Source organism: Macaca mulatta, chromosome 19 (assembly GCF_049350105.2).
Source record: "Macaca mulatta isolate MMU2019108-1 chromosome 19, T2T-MMU8v2.0, whole genome shotgun sequence".
Lineage (NCBI taxonomy): Eukaryota > Metazoa > Chordata > Mammalia > Primates > Cercopithecidae > Macaca > Macaca mulatta.
This window is the reverse complement of record NC_133424.1, coordinates 6,190,183-6,208,096: the sequence shown is the minus strand read 5'-3', so window position 1 is coordinate 6,208,096 and position 17,914 is coordinate 6,190,183. Positions and strand designations below refer to the sequence as shown.

The window sequence follows — 17,914 nt, the reverse complement described above, 5'->3', positions numbered from 1 at the left end:
GATAATAGGTGTGAGTCACCACACCTGGCCTAAATAAATGTCCCTTTTTCTTCTTCTTCTTCTTTTTTTTTTTTTTTAGATGGAGTCTCCTCTGTCCAAGTGTCAAAGGCTGGAGTGCAGTAGCATGATCTCAGCTCACTGCAACCTCCACCTCCAGGTTCAAGTGATTCTCCTGCCTCAGCCTCCCAGTTAGCTGGGATTACAGGTGTGAGCCACCGCACCAGGCTAATTTTTGTATTTTTAGTAGAGACGTGATTTCACCATGTTAGCCAGGCTGGTCTCAAACTCCCGAGTTCAGGCAATCCACCCACCTAGGTCTCCCGAAGTGTTGGGATTACAAGTGTGAGCCACCGCACTCAGCCTGAAAGAAACTAGGTCATGTCTCCAGGGCTGGATCTAAGTATCAATGGAATGAAAACACAAACGCAAGTAACAATGTAACAAGTCAAATGAATAAGTAAGACGAAAAGTTACAAAGAAAAACAATAAAGACCCAGCCATGAAATTAACAAATCCTAGGGACATTAACAAGCTCAAGGAAAATCGTGTTCTTAGAGGTGAATAACTGGCAGGCAATGATTCCGTAGTGTTTCATGCTCCGTGCGTAGAACTTAAAATCACTTTGTGAGGCCAGCATGGTGGCTCACATCTGTAATCCCAGGGCTCCAGGAGGCTGAGGACGGAGGACCACTTGAGGCCAGGAGTTCGAGATCAGCCTAGGCAACACAACGAGACCCCATGTTTACAGAAAAAAAAAAAAATTAATTATCTGGGCGTAGTGGCACATGTCTGTAGTCTCAGCAACTCAGGAGGCTGAAGTGTCAGGATCGCTTGAGCCCAGGAGTTCCAGACCAATCTGGGCAACATGGTGAAACCCCCCATCACTACAAAAAAAAATACAAAAATGCATTTTGGGAGCCCGAAGTGGGCGGATCATGAGGTCAAGAGATCGAGACCATTCTGGCCAACAGGGTGAAACCCCGTCTCTACCAAAAATACAAAAATTAGCCAGGCGTGGCGGCACGGGCCTCTAGTCCTAGTTACTCAGGAGGCTGAGGCAGGAGAATCACTTGAACTCGGGAGGGAGAGGTTGCAGTGAGCCAAGATTGTGCCACTGCACTCCAGCCTGGTGACAGAACGAGACTCCATCTCAAAAAAGAAAAAAAATACAAAAATGAGATGGGCGGGCTGGCGTGCACACCTGTAAGTCCAGCTACTTGGAGGCTAAGGTGGGAGGGTTGTTTGAGTACATGAGTTTGAGGCTGCAGTGAGCTATGATCATGCAACTACACTCCAGCCCAAGTGACAAACTGAGACTCTCTCTCAAAAAAAAAAAAAAAAAAAAAAAAAAAAAAAAATTGTAGCCTCTCAAAGTTTCAAGTGCCACACTCGGGGCCCACATTGATGGCCCTGGAAGGCCCTTGGCTTGGTGAGGCTTGTGGCAGGGGTCCAGATGGCATTGTCAGGCATGTCCCTCTGACTCTGCACACAACACCCAGCACAGACCCCACCTGGTGGAGAATCCAAGCCTCTCTCCTTGAGAAGGGATGAACCAAGAGGCCCCGTCTGCACTGCCAGCTGGCAGGAGACAACAGAGGCCTGATTTGAATTTGTCATTGCATCCCCCAGAAAGAGTGAGAGAATAAAGCCCCTTGATCTTTTCAAGGGCCAGCCAGGCCCCAGAGCTGAGAGGCTGGCTGCATGGCATCCCCTGCCTCCCCACTAACCTGGATCTTACTGCAATCAACAAAGGGTGCTCATGGATTTTGGGCTAGGGTCTAGCATCTCTTGCTGTATGTCATGGGGATGTCAAGCTCCTGGTCCAGGAGTAGGTAAAGTCCTTGAGGGGTATCAGTGAAGCCACTGTCAGGGAAAGGGTCTTTTATGGGGTTGAACTGCATTCCCCCAAAAGAGATGTTGAAGTCCTAACCCCTAGGACCTCAGAATGTGACCTTATTTGGAAATACGGTCTTTACAGAAGTAAAGTTAAAATGAGGGCATTAGGGTGGGTCCTGATCCAATATGACGGGTGTCCTTATACAAAGGGGAAATTTGGATACAGAGACAGACCCACGTAGAGGGAAGATGATGTGAAGAAGAGACACAGGGAGAAGGCGGCAGTCTGCAAACCAAGGAGTAGAGGCCTCAGAAGTAACCAATCCTGGGCAGGTGTGGTGGCTCATGCCCATAATCCCAGCACTTTGGGAGGCCGAGGTGGGTGGATCACCTGAGGTCATAAGTTCAAGACCAGCCTGGCCAACATGGCAAAAACAATTTTTCTTTTTTTTTGGAGACAGAGTTTCACTCTTGTTGCCCAGGCTGGAGTGCAATAATGTGATCTCAGCTCACTGCGACCTCTGCCTCCCAGGATCAAGTGATTCTCCTGCCTCAGCCTCCCAAGTAGCTGGGATTACAGGTGCCCACCACCGCCCACACCTGGCTAATTTTTTGTTTTTTTTTTTTAGTAGAGACAGGGTTTCTCCATGTTGGCTAGGCTAGTCTCAGACTCCTTACCTCAGGTGATCCACCCGCCTTGGCCTCCCAAAGGGCTGGAATTACAGGCGCGAGCCATCGCACCCAGCCAGGATTGGTTACTCCAAGGCCTCGCACCTTGGCTTGCAGATGGCTGCCTTCTCCTTGTATCTCTTCACATCATCTCCCCTCTATGTGGGTCTGTCTCTGTCCAAATTTCCCCTTTGTATAAGGGACATCACCATCACCAATCATCCATATTTTAGAAATTTTTTTAAAATTTTATTTCATTTTAGAACATTTTTAACATTTTAATTTTAGAACATTTTAACCACCTGGAAAGAAACCTCAAAAGAATCCATTGCCTAATTCAAGATCATTAAGATTTATTCCTCTGCATTCTTTCCTAAGAGTTTTATAGTTTAAGCTCTTACATTTAGGTCTATCATCCATGTTGAGTTGATTTTTGTATATGGTGTGAGGTGGCGGTTCAACTTCATTCTTTTACATGTGAATATGGAATTGTCCTGGCCCCACTTGTTGAAAAGACTATTCTTTTCCCACTGAATTGACAACTTGATGAAAATCAATTCACCATAGATATGAGGGTTTATTCTGCACTCTCAATTCTACCCCATTGATCTGTATGTCTATCCTTACGCCAGTATGTCATTGTCCTGGTTACAGTAGGTTTGTAATAAGTTTTGAAATTGGGAAATCCGAGTCCTCCAATTTTGTTCTTTTTCAAGATTGTTTTGGCTGTTCTAAGTTCCTTGAACATTTTCACATGAATTTGAGGATCAGCTTGCCAATTTCTGCAAAGAAGCTAACTGAAATTTTGATGGGGATTGGGTTGAATCTTTAGATCAATTGGGGGAGTATAGACATCTTAACAATATTATTCTTCCAATCCATGAGCATGGGATGTCTTTCCATTTATTTAAGTCTTCTTTAATCTTTCAACGTTTTGTTATTTTTATAGTATAAGTTTTGCACTTCTTTTGGAAATATATTCCTAAGTATTTTATTCTTTTTCATCAATTGTAAATAGAATTGGTTTCTTAATTTCATTTGGTTTGTTCATTGTCACTGCATAGGAAATACAATGGATTTTTGTGTATTGATTTCATATCTTGCTGCCTTGATGAATTCATTTACTAGTTTTAATAGGTTTTTAGTGGATCCCTTAGGATTTTCTACATGCAAAATGATGTCATGTGCAAATAGAGAGAGTTCAATTTCTTCCTTTCCAATATGAATGCCTTTTATTTTATTTTCTCGCCTAGTTGCCTGGTTATAGGTTTCAGTACAATGTTGAATAGAAGTGGTGGGAGGGAGCATTCTCACCTTGTTCCTGATCTTAGAGGGAAAACATCCAGTCTTTCACCATAAAGTATGATATTGACTGTAGATGCCTTTTATTAGGTTGAGAAAGTTTCATTCTATGCATAGTTTGTTGAGTGTTTTACTAACCCATGCCTCCCCAAATCCTCCAACACTTACCCAATCAGCTAAATCAGGGGACCGCCAAGTGAACCCCAAATGGAGCCCAGCACAGAGCAGGTGTACAGCAAATGGGATGTTCCTATTTGCTCCTCTTCTCTTTGGTGTTTGAAGGAATTTGCGGGGAGAAAGAGACAGAGAGAGGAGCAGAGAGAACAACATTAAATTTGAAGTAATGTGTAATGATAGTGGAATCTCTGGCATAGGCGAAGTTTAGGGGAGATGTTTTGGACCTGTCTCACAGGAATTTAAGACTGAGTTCTTTGCAGACAATCCTGAACTTGGCATGAAGAGTCCTGTTTGTACACAGTGATGGGCGGCTGATGGTTCCCTTGGAGTTATCTCAACAAAACCACAATGGAGCTAATTACCAGGTTCTGGGAGACTCCTAGGCAGAGGTTGGTCTGGCAGAAAAGGAAGAGGAGGGTGGGAGAGTGGGAAGAGCCCCGCCCCCCCCAACCCTCCTGAAGAAGCAACAAATGTTTATTGACTGAACTTTTCACCCAACAATGACTCACACCCTCAGTGTGTGTGCGCCAGTCACCACATCAGCAGACAGGAAAGAGACCCAGAACCCACCATGCCCTACCTCCCAATCTGAGTGTTTTTCACGGTGTGGAACTTGGAGGGTTGAGCCATGCCCCTGGGGACAACATTCTCTCCTCGGTTCTCTTCAAGCCTTGGCCTGCAGGAAGGCTTAGTTAGCTTGGTGCTGTTGTGTCTTTAACACCTTTCTAACACGTGTCAATTTCCTGGGGCTGTCCAGAGGCTGCAACCGCATCAGACTAGAATGTTCTGTTCTTGGCTTGACTGCACACAGTAGCTCATGCCTATAATCCCGTCACTTTGGGAGGGGGAGGTGGGAGGGTAATTTAAGCCGAGGAGTTCAAGACCAGGCCAGGTAACATAGGGAGAGCCTGTCTCTACAAAAACATTAAAAATTAGCCAGGTGTAGTGGTCTGTGCCTGGCGTCCCAGCTACCTGGGCAGCTGCACTGGGAGGATCACTTGAGTCGAGGCTGCGGTGAGCTGTGATTGTGCCATTGCACTCCATCCTGGGTAACAGAGTGAAGCCCTGTCTTGGGAAAAAAAAAAAGAATTATATAATTTTCTGTTCTTGTTGTATTGACTTGTATGATCATCTTTTGTTTCTGGCTAGGGAACCATAGTTTTCTCATTTACAGTGAACACATTTTTTTTTTTTTTAGACAGAGTTTCTTTCTTATTACCCAGAGTGCAATGGCACAATCTCAGCTTACTGCAACCTCCGCCCACCAGGTTCAAGCAATTCTTCTGCCCCAGCCTCCCAAGTAGCTGGGATTATAGGCACCTACCACCACTCCTGGCTATTTTTTTGTATTTTTAGTAGACACAGGGTTTTACCATGTTGGCCAGGCTGGTCTTGAACTCCTGGCCTCAGGTGATCTGCCCACCTTGGCCTCCCAAAGTGCTGGGATTACAGGTGTGAGCCATCGCGCCCAGCCTACAGTGACCACACTTATTGGACAATCCTCTCTTGAGTCTGCACCTGGTAGCAGGTGGTTGACATAGTGTGATTCATTTCACCCTCCAGACAGCCCTAAGGAACCAAGATTATTATTATTCCCATTTACAGACAGGCAAACTGAGGCACAGCTAGAGTAGGGAGACACACAGGAAACAAGCAAAATGGCCAAAATACAATATCATTCCAAATCATGATAAATAATCTGATACTGAGGTGAAGATGATCATATGGCCACCTCAGTAAGATGGTCTGGGAAGGTCTCTCAGAGACTCAAAGAGCAACGAGGAACACCTGGCCTTCAGAGAAGCAGGAGGAACAGCATCCTGGTCAGAGGGAACAGAGGGTGCAAAGGTTCTGTGGCAGGACCTTACCTGGTGTGTTGGAGGCATAGCAAGGGGGCCCGAGTGGCTGGAGCAGAGTGAACAAGGGTGAGAGAGGGAGGAGGGGAGGGTAGGGAGGGGAAGGGGGTAGGTTATGCAGAGCTTGGTGAGCTGTGGGAAGAACTTAAGCTCTTACTCTAAGTGAGATATTTCCTATCTCCTCCCAGCACTGTTAACTCCAGGAATTTTTGCTCTGTTATCCAGGCTGGAGTGCAGTGGCATGATTAGAATTCACTGCAGCCTCAACCTCTTGCATCCAAACGATCCTCCTACCTCAACCTTCCAGGTAGCTGGGATCACAGATGTGCACCACCATGCCAGCTAACTTCTAAACATTTTTGTAGAGACAGGGTCTCCCTGTGTTGCCCAGGCTAGTCCCAAATACCTGGGCTCAAGCCATCCTCCCGTCTCAGCCTCCTAAAGTGCTGGGCCAAAGGGCCCAGCCAACTCTAGGGATTTTAGACTGTTTCGTTTACTTCTGTTGTCCACAGCACTTCAAACAACCTGGGAGGGGGGCCGAATGCATGGCCTGAATGGATGGGTTTCCCAAGCACATGCTAGAATGTTTTTTTTGTTGTTGTTGTTGTTGTTTTGAGACAAAGTCTCACTCGGTTGCCAGGATGGAGTGCAGTGGCTCTCAGCTCACTACCACCTCTGCCTCCTGGGTAGAAGCAATCCTCCTGTCTTCTGAGTAGGTGGGACTATAGGCACGCACCGCCATGCCTAGCTAATTTTTGTATTTTTAGTAGAGACGGGGTTTCACCATGTTAGCCAGGCTGATCTCAAACTCCTGAACTCAGGCAATCCACCTGCCTCGGCCTCTCAAAGTGCTGGGATTACAGGCATAAGCCACTGCACCAGGCCAATGTATTTTTTGTTTGAGAAGGAGTCTCACTCTGTTGCCCAGGCTGGAATGCAGTGGTGTGATCTCGGCTCACTGCAACCTCCACCTCCTGGGTTTAAGCAATTCTCCTGCCTCGGCCTCCTGAGTAGCTGGGATTACAGGCACATACCATCACACCTGGCTAATTTTTGTATTTTTAGTAGAGAAAGGGTTTTGCCATGTTGGCCAGGCTGGTCTCGAACTCCTGACCTCAAGTGATCCACCTGTCCTGGTCTCCCAAAGTGCTGGGATTACTGGCGTGAGCCACGGCACCCAGCTGCCACAATGCATTTTAAATCTGTTTTCTTCAACTGCTCACAAAATCCCTCAGAGGTACAAGTGGTTGTCCTCCTTTTCTAGATGGGGACAGCTAGGCTCATAGTGTTGCGGCCACTTGTTCAAGGTCACTCCCCAAATAGGTCACTGGGCTGGGGTTCATGCCACGATCAACCCCCCTACGATCGGCCATCTCATTTTACTGCGTCTCCACCAATTACGCAAGGCTTGAGCACCCACTGTGCGTGAGAAACCACGCTAAGCATTTTGTGCACAGACTGCCCCATTTGATCCTTCAAAATGCGATCATATTCCCATTGCTTGGATGAGGAAACTGAGGCCAGATTGTAGACAGTCAGGTCAGGGTCACCCTGCCAGGAAGAAAAACAAAGTAGGCTCTGCAAACCTGGCCGCTGCACTGGCCGCTGGGAAACTCCAAGCTTAATTTAGGTTCCTTGTTAAATTATTCATTATCTCCTCTCTCTTCTCCTGTTTATGACTTCCGCCTTATCGTTTTGTTCCCCGGGTTAATGCTTTTTGTTTATCTGCATCTTTGGCCCGGAATGAATGAATCAACAATTTTGGAGGAAAAAGAAAAAAGCCAATTCTAAAGTTGGGTTCCTCTGTTGGGCACCTTCTCCAAATATGTGCCTTGAGGAAATAAATGCTTTCGACATGATCAAAACACAAGGACTGATGTGCAATCTTGTTTGGTGGCTGTGAGCCCTCCAACCCCTGTACCTTTGTCAATATACCCCTTTTATTTTTTACTTCTGCCTTTTTTTTTTTTTTTTTTTTAGGTGGAGTCTCACTCTGTCACCCAGGCTGGAGTGTGCAGTGACGTGATCTCGGCTCAGTGCAACCTTCACCTCCTGGGTTCAAGCGTTTCTTCTGCCCCATTCTCCCAAGTAGCTGAGACTACAGGCACCTGCCACCACGTCCAGCTAATTTTTGTATTTTTAGTAGAGATGGGGTTTCACCATGTCGGCCAGCCTGGTCTTGAACTCCTGATCTCAAGTGATCTGCCCACCCCGGCTTCCCAAAGTGCTAGGATTACAGGCGTGAGTCACTGGGCCCAGCCTCTTTTTTCTTATTATTCCATCTTCAGGCACCAATGGCAGCCAGGCAGCCACATTACAGCAATTCATCATCACACCTTCCTTGGGAGCAGGGGCTACCTTGCCCCATTTTACAGATAAGAGCCGAGATCCAGAGGCAAATCCATTCTACAGATGGGGAAAGTGAGGCTCAGGGTCTCATGCAGCAAGTCAGTGTTTTAGCTGGGTTCCAGCTGTGGCTTGTCCTGACTCCAGGGCAGCCGGGAATGGTAATTAGTCGAGACCTGTGTAAAGTGCTTACTCTATAGGAAGTGCTCCATCATCCATTCATTCCTGCACATAGGGATCCCTGGAGCCACACTGTAGTATAACTAGAATAAAAACGGGATAATGGGACCGGGCGCAGTGGCTCACGCCTGTAATCCCAGCACTTTGGGAGACTGAGGCAGACGGATCACCTGAGGTCAGGAGTTCAAGACCAACCTGGCCAGCATGGTGAAACCCCGTCTCTAACAAAAATACAAAAGTAGCCAGGCGTGGTGACAGCACGCCTGTAATTCCAGCTACTCAGGAGGTTGAGACAGGAGAATCGCTTGAATCCGGGAGGCGGAGGTGGCAGTGAGCCGCGATTGTGCCACTGCACTCCAGCCTGGGCGACAGAGTGAGACTCTGACTCAAAAACAAACAACAACAACAACAACAAAACGGGATAATGGGATAGAGTGGAGTGGGGCGTGGCTGGTAGCTGTTGTCAGGGAGGGCTTCTCCCAGGCGCTGCTTATCTGAGCAGAAACTGGAAAGATGAGAAGGAGATGATTTTGGATGCTCAAGTTAGAGGAATTGTAAGAAGCTGGCTGAGGTGGGAGGATCACCTGAGCCCAACTACTCAGGAGGCTGAGGCTGGAGGATCACCTGAGCCCTACTCAGGAGGCTGAGGCGGGAGGATCACCTGAGCCCAACTACTCAGGAGGCTGAGGCGGGAGGATCACCTGAGCCCAACTACTCAGGAGGCTGAGGCGGGAGGATCACCTGAGCCCAACTATTCAGGAGGTTGAGGCAGGAGGATCACCTGAGCCCAGGAGTTTGAAGCTGCAGTGAGCTATGATCATACCACTATACTGAGGCCTGGGTGTCAGACGTCATCTCTTAAAAAGACAAGAAGGAGTAGCTGGTTTTGCTGGAGCATTGACATGGCCAGGGGGAGGGGACAGGGTAGTGTGCGCTAATGTGAAACGGCGAGCTGCAGAGACGAGGTTGGATTTTATTCCAAGGACACTAGGGAGCCCTGGCAGAGTTTAGAGCAGCACACAGAAAGTGCCAGGCCCTTTGCACCCAGGACGCTGGGGCTCCCGCACGGACAGTAGCCCGAGGGGCCCTTCCCGCCGCCACCACCAACACTATCGCCGCCCACGTGTCCCGCGAAGCCCAGGGCCCCACGTGCTCCCGCGGCCCTTTGAACACCCCGGGGCCACGTGACCGCGCCGCGCCGTCCCATTGGCCGGGGGGCGTGGCAGCCGCGCGGCTGCGCAGTGACGCGCCCGGGCCGGCCCTGCCCCCGACCCGGCGGCGGCGGCGGCGGCGGCGCTGGCGGAAGGGATGACGTCACCGGCTGGGGGGGCGCGCGAGCCGGCGCGAGGGGAGCGCGAGCCGCAGTGAGTGTCCTCGCGCCGCCCGCCCGGCAGCCCGGCCGGCGCGCGCACGCCGCGAGCCGCTGGCGCTCGGGCTCCGCTCGGATTCCATGCAACAGCCAGGATGTGAAGCGGGGCAGAGCCGGGGGAGCCCAGCCCAGCCAGCCTCCAGGTAAAGCCAAAAAAAAAAAAAAAAAAAAAAAATCATGGATTCGAGGAAAAAAAAATGCAGGCGCTCCAAGGGGGGTCTCGGAGGCAGCTGAGTGGGCAGCGCGCCGGCTTTGTGCCGGGGAAGCCTGCACGGCCATTGTGCTCGGAGGATGCTCGACTGCAGCCGGTTGCACGCCCAGCCCCTGCGTCCCGGGAGCTGAGCCCGGACAATACCCCGAGGGGCTGGGCCGGGACCGCGCTGGGGGCACTCGGCGGGCGGGGCTGGGGGGCTTCGCCCGCGGCGTGGGAGGGGGCTGGGCTGGAAGCGCCCGAAGCGCGGTGTTGGAAGCTGCCCAGCGCCGCCGGCTGCACCACCCCGGGCTGCGGGCGGGGCAGAGGCGCGGAGGGGGGCGCGCGTGTGTGCGGAGCGGGTGCCGGCCCCAGCGGCGTCCGGCCTGGGTCCCCGGGCGGGTCCTGGAGGCAGGGGGCGCTGTGCCGGGGGATCGGGGTCGTGCAGGCGCCCCGGAGCGGAGAGGAGCCGGGACGGGTGGCTGGAGGCGGGGTGGCTCCAGGGCTGCTGCGCCCGCCGCCTTTCCTCTCCGGGTCCCCCTCCCCTGGAGACCCCCGAGTCTACGCCGTCTCCCCTGGCACACTCCGGGCCCTGTCGTTGCCTTATGGGAGGTCGCCCCTCCGGCACTCGGGCCTTGCCCCACCCTTTTGCGGCCCCGGCGCCCCCTTCCAGCGCCCCCACCCAGGGGCGAACCTCAGCCCCCAGCCCCAGGGGCTCTGGCGGGCAGACGCGCACGCCCAGCACCCTAGTCTCCCCTCCACGCTGGGGGCCCCGTGGGGATCCCAAGAGTGGGGAAGCCGCCCCTGGAGCCGCCAGCCCCGCGGGTTCCGCACGCTCCGGGAGCCCCCTGGGGGCTGCGGGGGGGAGGGGCGGTGACGTCATCCCGGGGGCGGGGCCGCCGGCACCGGGTTAAAGGGGGCGCGGGGCGTGCCCTGAGGGGAGCCCCCCAGGTTAGAGTGCCCGCGCCGCCGTGGGTGCGAGGGTTCGGCCAGGCTGCGGCCAAGTTCACCGCTCTTTATGGGAATCTCTCCTAAAATTAAGATCCTCCCCTTCGGACCTCCCCCTACAAATCCTGGACATTTCCCAGCAATTCCCCCCCTTCCCAAATTGGGGAACTCCCCTTCGGCCGCTTTCTCTCCAGGATCCTCATATCAGGGAACCTTTCCCACAAACTGGGATTCTTTTTTTCAACCACACCCCCCCGCCCCAAATCTGGGACCTCCTTCTTCGGTTGACCCTCTTTCCCCAATCTCACATCGTCTTCTCGTGGTTCCCTAAATATGCAGCTTCCAAGAACGTTCCTTCCTCTGCAACCCTTCCTCAAATCCAGCTACCTCTTGGGACCTCATCCCCCAAATTAACAACCCTCCCAGCGCATCATGGGGGTGCCTTGCCTCCCCCTTCTGGGCTCAGCTGGGATTCCCCTGTCCCACCGTCACAATCTAGGGGAGCCCCCTTCTGAGCATGGGTCCCTTCTGCCTCTGGCCGAGCCCCTAAAAACACATCCCGGCAGCCGAAGCTGGTGAAGCGGGTGTCCGAGTCCCGGCTGAGCAGTAGGGATACACCTAGAAGCCGGAGGAGGCAGGAAGACCCCTAGGGTCCCAAGGACAGGGACCCACCCGCTCCGGGCTCCCCTCCGCCACCACGCGGACTTTGGCTGCTGGGATTCTGGCCTTCTCTGGTTGCCCCCCTATAGCTGCTGTCCTTGGGGTGCAGGGGGTGACGGCGCCTCTTTGTCTGGGGCGCCCTTCTTCCCTCTCTCTGCTGCTTTCCGCCCGGGAGAAGGGAGCCAGCCAGCGCCTCTGCTCCTGCGGTACCAGCGGCAGCTGCTGGAGCGTTTATTAATGGCCCAGGGACTTGGTCGAATCTGCCATTTGCATAAGTCCCCTCCCCCTCCCAGGGTCCCTTCCTTTGTGCCCCCTCCCCCTGCCAATCGCGCCTGCCTTCTGTCCCTCTGCTCTTCTTTCTCTGCCAGCTGATATTTTGGCAGTGGAAGGCAGGCAGCTGGGGCTGGGGGCGGCTGCTTCCCGCCCCCAAATCCCACAGCCCCCCAGCTTGGGCCTGAGCCCCCTCCTGGGAACCCCCCCCACCCCGCTGCCCTCCACAAAGCCTTCCGTGGGGCATCTCTTTCTGGCTGGCAGACTGGCGGTGTCTTCATTCTTCCCCTCCAGAAAGCAGGGTCCTGCCCTGTTCCCCAGGCCCGGGGGACACCTTCATCATGACGATGCACTTCTGCGTGGGGGCCAGGCCTCCCAGCCCCCGGGGGGGGGTCACCACCCGCCATACTCATCACCCTGAGAGTTGTTCTAATTGGGCTTAGGCAAACAAAACGTCGCGGGAGACCCAGGCTGCCTGGTGAGCTCACGCACTTTTCTATTTCTGCCACCCTGGCCAATGACATTGCCCCTAACCCCCCAGGGGGTGACAGAGACTGGTACTGTCAGTGGCCGTCCGGAGATGCTGTCCCGAGAGGCGGCGAACTGGCCCCCTCCCCACTCCCCGCAGGAGATTGGTGACAGGTCATTTTGGTGTGGCCCGGCTGTGGCGCTGGAGGGTGCTACTGGTTGGCAGGTCAGCTCCGGGCATGATTTCCTCCTCTCCAGGAAACCTTGAGAGCCTCTGAAGTCTGCCTGTGGTGGCGACGGAGAAGGGGACATTCAAACCCCAGGTTCCTGCCTGCTGCCAGCAGAGAAAAAAAAAAAAAATCACTCCTTATACCCCGGTTGAGCGTTCAGTGCGCCTTTTTTTCCTGCCTCACAGGGGATTTCAGGCGTTGTCAAGTGTCCATGGACCCTGCTTGGAGACACAAGTCCATTTTCCCCCAACTTCCACCGTGGACCGGGGGAAGCTTCGTGGATGCCAGGGATTTCGTGGTAGCATCTGGGTGGGCAGACCTGGAGCCATCACTGTGCACCCATTTTTTTCTTCTTTGAGTTGCACAGAGCCTGGGGCTCTGCCTGGGTTTCCCCAGACCTGGTACCAGTCTGGAAGCAAATCCATCTCTGCTCATCAGACGTCTTTCTGGGAGGTGACTTGGTTTCCCCTTCTGCCTTTGGGGTTGGCATTGAACAGTGGTTCGCAGATGTCTGAGGGCAGTGCACACCTCTACTTGCCAAGACGGGGAGACCTGTGGCTTCACTGATTATTCCAGCGGCTGCATGGCCCCAAGACGATAGTTAGCGGGGTGGCCGGAGAGGGACGGGCAGGGACGGTGTGACTTGGTGGCGCGACGTGGCATTTCTACCCGAGCACCCCGTGGCCCCGCGTTCACCTGCTTTCTGTGACAGTGCAGCCGCCGTGTGCGTGGGGGAAGAAGCGGGGCGTGGAGAGAGTTCGGGATGGGGGCGAGCGGGAGGGAAAACCCTAAAAATAAAAAGGGATATTTTTAAACCCAGCGGGTTTGGGGGATAATTGACAAAGCTTAATGTTTTTCGGCTGAGAGCAATTCCTTCCCCCTGCTACCCATTAGGCTCCATTTGTGGAGTCGGTCGGAGCCACGGGAAGATCTTGAGATGAGCTTTAGGTCTGGCGGGCGCAGTGGCGACTGCTGTGGTCCCCTTCTGGGAGGGTCTCGTGCTTTCTGGAAGGAGGCAGGGGTCCCAGAAAGGGGCAGTCCCCGGCTGTCCTCTGCATCCAGGGCAGGCTCCTGGCTCACCTTCCAATGGGTGGGCATCCTCTTAGAATTTGCAAGGAGGATGAGAACCCCTCTCGGGCAAAGCCTGTGCAGGTTGCCCTTCCTCCGTCCTTCCCTGCGGCAAAAGATGCCCAGGGAGGGGAATTTGAAGAGAGACCCCCCACCCTCCAACCGCTCACCAGGCCTAGCCTCTGGAGGGGACAGGAGGAGAGGAGATTAAGACGTAACTGCTGTTCCTCACAGGATTCGTGTGGCAAGCTGATACAAAGCAAAACAAAGCATAAAAACCAAAAATTCACAGGTTCACGGACAAAGGCACCTGTCGGGGGTTTGAAGGTTCGAGGGCTTTTCAGACTGAATTTTGTCATCTTCACACCTTACCTTGGTCTGGAATCGGAAAGCTGCCGGCTTTCAGCTTGTGGCTTGTGGGGCAGAGGAGAGGGGGTGCCAGAAGGAGGTTGAGGCTCAAATGCATGTTATTTTATCTCCAGGTGACATTCTGAATTGAGGAAGGGGGACCGCGGAGAGAGGAAGTGAGGCGTAGGGGATGTGATCGAAAGAAAGGGTGGCTGTTGTCTCACGCAGAGAGTGGCAGCCCCAAAATGTCTGGGAAACAGGTGACACCCGGGTCTCTCTAACCCTGAGGTTCAAGAATATGAAGTGTGTGGTTTCCCCCCGCCCCCACCTTTTCCTTTAAGGAAAGAAAAGACTCTCAACCAAAAAGGGAAGGGGGAAAAAAAAAAACCCGACGTACCATTTCTGTCTTGTCTCTGGCTGATATTTGAGAAGCGCTGGGGAGGGGGTTGTGTGTGGGGAATTTGAAAAATCAATTGGCTTACACTTCTGCAAAGGCGAAAATTAACGGGTAGGAGTGATTCACGGGCAGGCCCTCCACTTTCACATCGCTTTATTTTTGTCTCTCTCTCTCTCTCTCTCTTTTTTTTTCTTCTCCTCCCCCGTGGAGCTGCCCGTCCCCCAACATCGTGGCCTGGCCAGACTGGACCTGGGGGCTGGTGCTATTCTGGGCTAGCCGTGGAATCCCCTCTTCTGTTCCCCGGAATCAAGGCACCCTCAGCGCCCCGCGGAGGCCAAGGGGATTCCACACCTGAAAATAAACCCAGATTTTTGTGTGGCTTCCTGTTTCCTTCTGATTCCCGTGGATCCCACCATGGTTGGGGGTCCAGAGCTTGGATTTTGGGATCGTGGGGACGCCCTCCTCCCGTCCCCATCTCCGTAACTGGGGCTGGATCACAAATGTCCCGTTTCGTGGGGACAGATTTCGTCTCGTACTCTACGTTACCTGGGTGGCTGCTGCTTTTCAGTTGTTTTTGATCTTTGCTGTAAGCTCCTTGTAGGAAGGGCCAGGTGTCTCTTCCTCCCACCTGGAGAACTGAAAATTCCCCTTTTTCTCCTAGATCTCGCCTGCCTGCCTTCCTTCCTCCCTGGGTGACTTCCCCTCTGTCCTTTCAGTTCGTGCAGGAGCTTCCTCACTTACTAAATGAGGTTACCCCTCTGGGTTCCAGGTCAGAGCCCTGACTTGAGCCACCCGCCCCACTTCAGCTGGGCAAACTAGGGCAGGTTGCCTGACCTCTCTGCGTTCTCTCATCTCTAAGATCAGTACAGTTGCAGTCCGCGTTGCGGCGAGCCTTGACACGAGATGCTCTGGGTAACACGCCTCCCCTGGCTCTCAACGCGTCCGCTGTCAGTCGCATGCATCCATCCTTCCGCTCCTGGACGCCCAGATGGGTATCCGGTGTGGCTGAGAAGCCACGGCTCTGGAAGCCTGGGACCCTCAGATGAGGCAGGCTATGGGGAGAGAGGCTGGGAGGATGGCCCATCGTCGCGCTGTCACATGGGTAATTGAGAGTTAGTGGAAATTCAGGGGTTCTGGGGAAGCGAGGTTGGCGCGTCTGTGTGTGTATAATTTAATGCCGCTTATAATTAACCCCCGTGATCAGCAAATGAGGGGATGTCGGGGGGGATAATAACAGCTGCTCCGACTTATTTAGAGTTGGCGCCCTGTGCCAGGCCCTTTGCTAAGTAAGCAAGTCAGTAGCATCCTCGTCTCCTCCAACCTGCCATCCCCTGTCAGCGGAGTTGCTGTGATCTGAGCCCTATTTTGCAGAGAGGGAAAATGAAGCACAGAGAGGGGCCTCCACTGGCCGGAGGTCACTTCACACAGCCCACAAGCCGTTGGATGCCACAACCTGGATTCCTTAACGCCTGGAAGGAGCTCTGCCCCATTGTCAGGGATGTTTGTTTGGACAGCAGGTCCATCTGCCGGGGGGCCATCTGAATCGCTACAGAGACACCCCCCAGCACACACCCCAGGGCTCTCGACTGCCTTTTCTCGGAGGTTAAGAGCAAGGACACTGGACTGAGGCTGCGTGAGGTTCAAATCCCGGCTCTGCCCACTTGTTGGCTGTGTGACCTGGGGCAAGTTGCTCAACCTCTCTGTGCTTCCATTTCCCTCATCTGTCTAATGAGAAGAGTAGCAGTGCCCACCTTGAGGGATGGTTAGGAGGAAGAAATGAGTTAACGCGTGTAAGCACAGATTCAGAACGGCACGTAGAAAGTGGCCGCTGCCTCTGCTGCTGTTTTTGTTATTTTTGACAACATGGTAGCTACATTGATATGTTGAAGGACCTGCCCCAGAGGGGCTCTCCAGTGTCTGCGCCCGCCCCGCTACCCCGCCCTCAGCCCCCCGATGGGGTCCAGCACCGGGGAGATGTCAGGATGACTCAGCCACTGCAAACTGGCGTTCCCCTTTGCTGGCTGCTTAATCAAGGCCGTCCCACTTCTGCGGCAGGACTGGGCACCTGGCGGGAGCTGAACCATGGGGGGCCCGGATGGTGGACAGGAGGGACACGTGGCTGCCTTGGGAGCTCTGGGCACTTCAGAAACCCCAGATGTGGTTCCCAACTTCCACAGCTGCTGGTGGGCCCAAGTGATCACCAAAGGGGGGAATTTGGGGGGCATTTGGGGCTTTGACAGCAGTCATTTGAGGGGCACTCAGGAAAGTGATCGGTTGAAAGCATTGTGTGCGAGCGAGCATACATGCGTTTATTCATTCACCAGTGCATTCATTTGTTCCATCAGGATTTGCTGAAAACCTGCTGCTGAGGAACCTGGGAGCCAGAATCTAAGCAGGTGTGGGGCCTTGGGCTAGTAATAAAGCTGTTCTGTGTCTCAGTTTCCTGCTCTGTAAAATGGGTACTTTGACATTGCATCATGAGTGGAGACAAATGAACAGGTGTGGGGGGCAGCAAGGACAAAGACTGAGAGTGGCACCTACTGCTTTGTGGCTGGAGGTGAGGGCATCGGAAACAAGAGGAGGAGAGTTGACTTTAGCTGGGGAAGACCACACAGGACCTCCCACCCCAAGGAGTTCGAATTGCATTGTGTGTGTGGGGGGGTGTGTGTGTGTGTGTGTGTGTGTGTGTGACAGCTCATACTGTTGCCCAGGCTGGAGTTCAGTGACGCCATCATGGCTCACTGCAGTGTTTTCACTCCTGGGCTCAAGCAGTCCTCCCAACTCAGCCTCCCAAGCTAACTTTTCTATTTTTTTTTTTTTTGAGATGGGTTTTACCATATTGTTCAGGCTGGTCTTGAACTCCTGGGCTCAAGCTATCTGCCTGCCTTGGCCTCTGAAAGGGCCAGGATTCTGGCCACCACACCTGGTGAATTGCATGTTTTATTTATTTTTTATTTTATTTTATTTATTTGAGACAGAGTCTTGCTCTGTCACCAGGCTGTAGTGCAGTGGCGCGATCTCAGCTCACTGCAAACTCTGCCTCCCCGGTTCAAGTGATTCTCCTGCCTCAGCCTCCTGAGTAGCTGGGATTACAGGCACCCGCCACCACATCTGGCTAATTTCTGTATTTTCAGTAGAGATGGGATTTCACCCTGTTGGCCAGGCTGGTTTCAAACTCCTGACCTCAGGTGATCCGCCTGCCTTGGCGTCCCAAAGTGCTGGGATTATAGGCATGAGCCACCGTGTCTAACAAATTGCATTTTTTAGATGGGCAGCCAGAGTTCTCCGAAATCCCCCAGCGGGTCAACAGAAAACCTGGAGCATTGGAAATACTTCTTGGAACAGCTGTCAGGCCAGGGTCCAGAGAGGGAGAGAAACTTGCCCAAGACCACACAGCCATGCCTGCCTGCCTGCTGCTGGGCCTTGCGCAGGAGGATGGACAGGAACCCCTTTCACCAATCCAAAGGGAGAACCCGAGGCAGGAAGACATGGCGGGTGTGTGATTCTCAAACCATAATGCCTGTCAGGGCTGGAGTGTCCTCTCCAGTGGGTTGTATGGGCCAAGCAGGCTCCTTCAACCTCCAAGGAAGCCCTGAATGG

The 17,914-nt window shown here is 53.1% G+C and overlaps 1 protein-coding gene and 1 long non-coding RNA gene across 10 annotated transcripts in view; one reads left to right on the top strand and one right to left on the bottom strand.

Annotated features, from left to right (window-relative positions):
* Window positions 1-9,729: 9,729 nt before the first annotated feature.
* Window positions 9,730-17,914, top strand: part of PTPRS (protein tyrosine phosphatase receptor type S) — a 136,676-nt gene continuing 128,491 nt past the window's right edge. For all 9 annotated transcript variants that reach the window (XM_015122570.3, XM_077979196.1, XM_015122564.3 and 6 more), the window contains exon 1: window positions 9,730-9,878. The gene's annotated coding sequence lies outside the window, so the exon portion shown is untranslated. The remainder of the gene's footprint in view (window positions 9,879-17,914) is intronic.
* On the bottom strand, window positions 13,150-14,056 carry LOC144337018 (uncharacterized). Its single transcript, XR_013409611.1, has 3 exons — window positions 13,942-14,056; window positions 13,740-13,818; window positions 13,150-13,289 (listed from the first exon to the last, which is right to left on the bottom strand). It is a non-coding gene; the product is annotated as an uncharacterized LOC144337018 (long non-coding RNA).